At 42.4% G+C, this 6,592-nt stretch overlaps 1 pseudogene; it reads left to right on the top strand.

Moving 5' to 3' along the window:
• Positions 1–3,794: 3,794 nt before the first annotated feature.
• On the top strand, positions 3,795–5,023 carry LOC103610788 (annotated as a pseudogene).
• Positions 5,024–6,592: the final 1,569 nt, after the last annotated feature.

The following is a 6,592-nucleotide window of genomic DNA, read 5'->3' as shown; positions in this document are numbered from 1 at the left end:
TTCGTCTCTCCTTTTCCATTGCCAGACAGCATGGCCTAGAAGAGTTTTGCTTTGGAAACGTATGAGCATTTTCTTTCTGGCTAAGTAATGGTGTTAGTATTCCATGGGCAAGGGATTCCAATTAAACAAGGCAGACTGACTTGTGCCAGCCTTTAGGGTGCTTGACAGACGGCGTTTCTAACCAGGGTTCTCAACCCTTAGCCACAAGGAGACAAACTCTCCACCTGCACTGGCCATCCCAGCCCTTCCCCACCTCCACCCTCCTGCACTGCGCTCTGCCTCCCCTCGGTCTGGACCGCTGACCTCCTAAGGCTTTTTAGTAAGCTCTGGAGATCTCATGTTCAGCCAGAAGAGTGATTTCAGCCTTAGATTGAATAGGTCCCCAGTTCAAGCAGCCGATTGACACAGGACCACGAAGGAAGGGCCCTCCAGCTCAGGCCTGCTTCCTCATTTCCACCACCTGCCCCCCATGTGACAGTTGCCGTTTGGCAGCTGTGAGTACCAAATGACTGTGAGGAAAAGAAGCCTCTGGTTCACCCCCAAACCACTGGGCTTCACTTCCAGGCCACAGTGGAGGCCTGTTAAGCCTGAGTGGCAAAACCCACCATGTCTCAGATCCCCATTTTCGTCTCTCCTTTTCCATTGCCAGACAGCATGGCCTAGAAGAGTTTTGCTTTGGAAACGTTTGAGCATTTTCTTTCTGGCTAAGTAATGGTGTTAGTATTCCATGGGCAAGGGATTCCAATTAAACAAGGCAGATTGGACATAGATATATATCTCTCCTCATTAAAAAAAGAACACTAAAATCACAGTAAAAGGAATGTTTTTCAAAAGGCATAAACCAACAAAGACAAAAAGAATTGTAGAGGCAAGTATAGTAGATTCAGATGTCAGTAGTATTTTTTAAAATGGAAATCAGATAGGAGAGAGGTGAGGGACTTAGGGGGCAGGAGAGAGGCAAGGCCTGTTGGAGGAAGATAAGGAGCAGCACAACGATTCCCACCCAAGGAAGGCTTGGAAATACTAGCACCTCTTACAGCAACATAGAAGACAGTGAAAACACAGCACGAGAAACTGCCACAAGGAATCACTTTTTAAAGAGAAAAAAAGTTTGTCTTCCTCATCTTAAGAAGAAAAAGCATCACTCAAGCAACCTCTGTCCTCTTGAAGATGTGTCCCTATTTTTGCAGGCAAACTGATCCTAAACGTGGCCTGCATTCCCTGCCTCCGCGTCCTCGCCTGCTCCCATTCTTTAATGGACTAGTCTGGCTTCTCCCGCTCCCATCTCCTCCCTAAAGCTGTTCTCGCAGTTGCTGATCCAATGGGCACTTTGGGGTCCATGTAAGACTTGAACTCTCTTCAGCCTGTGACATTGGTCACCTTTTTCTCTTTCTTGCGACCCTTTCCTGCCTGAGTTTCTGAATCTCCACCCTCTTCTGGTGTCTGGCTTCTTCATGGCCTTCTTACCCAGCTCTCCCTTAACTTCTCCCTTAAATGTTGATATTCTTGGGATTCTGACTTGTCGTCTCACTCTGCCCGCTATGCCAGTTATCTGTGCACCTACTGGAAACTCCACAGGGGTTTCGGATGGATGACTCAGACTCAGTTGAATTTATCATCTTCGCCACCGTCTTCTCTCTTAGAGAAAGGCACCACCACAAAACCATAAATCTAGCACTCCCCCCACACTTCTCTCCCTCCCCCACTGTTCTGGTTATTTATTTGCAAAGCAAATTACCGCCTACACATAGTGGCTTAAAACAGCCATTTATTTTGCTCATGGTTTTGTAGGTCAGGAACTCATGAAGGGCTTGGCTAGGCAGCTTATCTCTGATCTATGTGGCATCAGCTGGGACATCTGGGGGGAAAGACTCACTCTGTGTAACACCTCAGTACTCTGGGATCTCATGCTCCAGTGTCTCTCCAAGTGGCTCGAGCTTCTCCCGGCACATCACCTTCAGGGTATTCACATTTTGTACGTGGAGGCTAAGTAGAGTATGTGGAGATAGAAGACACCAGGCCAGTTGGGTGCTGCACTGGGAACTGGCACAGTGTCACTTTCATATTCCATTGGGTGTAGTCTCAGGGTCTACCTAGAGTTAAGGGGAAGGAGCAAGCCTTCACCTCTTGATATGGATGGGAAATATTGTGTCGTGGCCATCTTTGGAAATACAGTCTGCCATGTTCACCCACACAATCGATCACCAAGCCTTCTCCATTCCACCTCATAAATACCTCTCACGTGCATCTACCTCTCTCCTTCCACACTGTCACCACTGCAGGCCACCGTCTGTCCTCTCTTGGACTCCTGTCTGAACCTCCTAGCTGGCTTCCCTGCTACTGTCAAGGGCTCCTCCATTCTCTGTGCGATCAATAGAGTAATCCTTTTAAAAGAAAAATGTTACTACATTTCTCCCTATACCTGAAACTTTTACATGGCTCCCTGTTTCCCTCAGGAACATTCTAACAGTGTACAAGTCCTTTCATGATCTCCTGTCCTGGTATTTTCACCCTCGATTCTCACCTCACTTTTCACTCTATGCTCTAGGCAGGTGAAAAGCTCCTAATTTCTTGAATTCACCCACCTAACAGTGTACAAGTCCTTTCATGATCTCCTGTCCTGGTATTTTCACCCTCGATTCTCACCCCACTTTTCACTCTATGCTCTAGGCAGGTGAAAAGCTCCTAATTTCTTGAATTCACCCACGTTCCCTGTGAGCTCCAGGTTTCCACACATTCTCTTCCCTTTCCACCCCATCTTCATCTAGGTAACTTCTCTTCCACCTTTAAGTCTCAGTTTAAAAGCCACTGCTGTACGCAAACTTGCCTTGACTCCAAGACTGAGTTATTCAGTACTGCCCCTCCCATGGCACCCTGTACTTCTCTCTTGAAATAATCATTACCCTTGTAAACCCATCGCCTTTGTAATTCTTTGTTTGACATCTTTTATTCCCCTTACAGTGGAGATTCTGAAGGTAAAGTCCACATCTGTGTGCACACAAGTGTACCTCTAGTACCTGTACATAGTACATGCTTACTAAATATCTTGTTGAATAAATAAATCTTTTTCTTGTTTATTGTTTATTTATATTTGATAGTGGTGTGTTAAGTCTCCCATTATAATCGTAGTTCTGTCAATCTTCCCTGCATTTTGTAACAACTTTTATTTCATATATTTGGATAGAGTTATTCAGTGAATAATGTTCCTAACCTTATTCATGGGGTATAGCTTCCACTGGTGTTAATTTCCTTTGCCCTCATTAATCCTTTCTGTCTTCAATTATACTTTTCAATTTAATATTGCCTTCCCTGTTTTATCATTACTTGTAACTGTCTGACCTTTCTTTGCCCTCCCTTCCGTTTTTTAACTTCATATAGAAGGTGTTTAGCTAGAGCTCATTCAGACAGTATATATTTTTATTTCAAAAGATAATCTGGCCTGGGCTGAGGCTTTGCAAGGAGGGCTGGCCCCACACCGATAACCGCACACTGCAGGAAGAGAGTTCCCAATTCAGAGGGTCCCCCAGAGTCAGTCCGTGAGCAGCGTCCAGTTGTCATGGCAACCCCAGGAGGCTGGCTGACCAGGCCCGGCGGCTTTACCTGCTAGGGAGCCAGGCGGGAGGAGAAAGCACAGGTGCACACGTTGGCAGTGTGCAGCCAGCGAGTCTCTAGGAGACGGAGACCCGGAGCCAGAGCTGCTTACCTGCAGCCGCCTAGGACCGACCTGCCACCGTGGCGCCTCTGCTAGGCATTGTGGTCCAGGGACAAGTCGCGGATTTCACCAGAAGTCTGAGTGGAACTACTGCTGAACACCTATTTGCCATGCAAATTCATCCTTAGTCCAGAAGACCCAGGACTGCAGAGCATTGAGTGGCTGCTAGCACCAGCTAATAATCAAGAAAGTGCATCAAGTGATTATTTTTTATTCTGTAGACAAATTTATGATGACTACTATCAAGATCTGAAAGGACCAGTACATTTTACAAGTAGTGATCTTACATCTGGTGATGCACCAATAAATGTAACAAATTTACAGTGACCAGATATTGGCACGTATCAGTGCAAAGTGGCAAAAGCTCCTGGTGTTGGAATTGAGATGGAGGGGACAGTTCTTGTTAAACCTTTGAGTACAAGATGTTACACTGATGGAGCAGAAGAATGTTAAACTTAATTTCAAACTAAATTGTAAACCTAAAGAAGGTTCATTCTATTACTATATGAGAGGCATAATTGTCTAGCTCATAGGAAATGCCCACCTCGTAGTTAGCAAAAAGCACTTCACCTGTTATACTTGCACCAGTCAGAGAAAAAAAAAATGCTGCTACTGAGTACAAGGCGTACAATGTGATGTTTTGATATACACATACACTGTAAAATGCTTACCACAATCAAGCTAATTAACATATCCATTACCTCGCATAGTTACCTTTCTTGTGTGGGTGGTGAGAATACTTAAGATCTGCTCTCTTAGCAAATTTCAAGTGTACGATACATTATTAACTATAGTTACCATGCTGTACATTAGATCTCCAGAATTCATTCATCTTACAACTGAAAGTTTGTACCCTTTGACCAACATCTCCCCATTACTCCCACCTCCACCCCTGGTAACTACCCTTCTACTCTCTGTTTCTATGAGTTCACTTTTTTAGATTCCACATGTAAGTGAAATCGTACAGTACAGTATTTACCTTTCTGTGTCTGGTTCGTTTCACTTAGCCTAATGTCCTGCGGATTCATCAATGTTGTCACATTCTTATCTTTTACTGATGTTAAAAGTGCAGAGAAGAAAAATATGAAAAGAAAGTTCATCGTGCTATCAAGGGAAGATATGTCTCCTCCAAAAAGCCCTACCTCTACTGCCAGAAGCTAACTCACCAGCAATCATTGATCCTTGGGATCTATGTCTCCTTAAAACATGGAAGGATATTCCAAGACTTAGTTTCAACCAAGTACCAAACAAAGACTTCAGAGGTACTCAGGGTCCAACTCTCCCACCACTATCATAGCTGCCCTAATCCAGGTAGAATGAGAGCCATATCTGGGATTGTTCTAGCACAAACTAAGAATTGGTGTATAATACAGAGCCTTCGTGCTTTTCATCTGTGCTCTCTGAGTTTCTTTTCTTCTCTCGAAATATGGAAATCTATTCTCTTCTAAAGTGTTACATGCCACAAATATATATCAAAAAGAATTTCATCAGAAACCATACAAAATTTACTTCAAAAGTGTTGTTTGGGGGCTGGCCCGGGAGGCGCTCCCGCCGAGGGTTCGGATCCCACATACAGACCAGTTCCCGCTCACTGGCTGAGCGAGGTGCGGGTGCGACACCGAGGGTTGCGATCCGTTGCCAGACACGAAAAAAGACAAAAAAAAAAGTGTTGTTTGGTTCTGTTGAAACAGTAAAAGCATTAAAGTTGTTAAAGACAAATTCATCATCTAAAAATGATGAATTTTCCTGAAGAGGTTAATTTTTAGGTTTCTAAATATCAACACCTAAGTAACATATAATCCTGAATTTAGCTTCTTGGATACAGTTCCTGGAGGATATTTTCTTCATTGACTCAGAATGATAACATACATTTTAAAGCATAAGTCTCCTCTATGGATTCTGTATTTCAGTCTTGGGAGGATGTACATTTGCCAACGTGTCTTTTGTAGTTCCAGAAAATTAAGTTGAACTTTGAAAAAGTTTGAGTCTTAGTTATGTGAAAATGATTTATCTTGTTTTTAAAAATGTAGAAGAAAAGAAAGGAGATGTTGGTCAAAGGATACAAATTTTCATTTAGACAAGATGAATTAGTTCTGGAGATCTATTATATAGCATGATTGCTATAGTAAATAATAATGTATTATTTGCTTGAAAATTGCTAAAAGAGCAGATTTTTAAATTCTCACAGTGAAAAAATAAGTACGTGAGCTGATGGATGTGTTAATTAGATTGATGTAATCATTTCACAATGTATACATATATCAAAATATCACGCTGTATACTGTAAAAGGACACAATTTTTACTTGTCAACTATACCTTAATAAAGCTAGGGTGATGGTAGAGGAGAGTGGAAATAAAAAAAGAAAGAAAGAAGGGAATAGGAATAAGAGAAATTGTCTTAACTACTGAATTTGTTAAGTACTGTTTTAGTAGAAGAAAGTGAATTCATTGTATTTCCCTTAAAATTGTGAGGGAGTGTGGATATAGCAGAATGAGCCAACAATTTCTCTCTAGTAAATAAGGTTTGCAATAAATTATTTCACTAGCTCTAAAACCTTTTCCCCAGATTTTAGTAGGAAGTTGGTTTCTGTTAATCTCTCTTGATACTATGACAGTAAATGTGCTACATTATAAATTAATGTTGACATGAATTTACAAATAGGCAGAGAATAGTGTATACTTTTTAATACTAAGCTTAGACTGAATGTCTGTGTAATGGATTAGTGGAAGCATTTAAAAAATGGATTGGCTTCCCTGCAGATGCTGTCCTGCACTGCCAGCACCACAGACATGAGTGCTCTATTGTGCCTGTGACATCAGGGCAAAGAAGAAATGGCTGTTTCTACACTCAGTGTCCAGAAACCAGTGAGCACTAAGAA

The sequence above is a fragment of the Galeopterus variegatus genome, unplaced genomic scaffold (assembly GCF_000696425.1).
Source record: "Galeopterus variegatus unplaced genomic scaffold, G_variegatus-3.0.2 Scaffold11794, whole genome shotgun sequence".
Classification (NCBI taxonomy): Eukaryota; Metazoa; Chordata; class Mammalia; order Dermoptera; family Cynocephalidae; genus Galeopterus; species Galeopterus variegatus.
The sequence above is the reverse complement of the archived record's forward strand: the minus strand, read 5'-3'. Positions and strand labels throughout refer to the sequence as shown.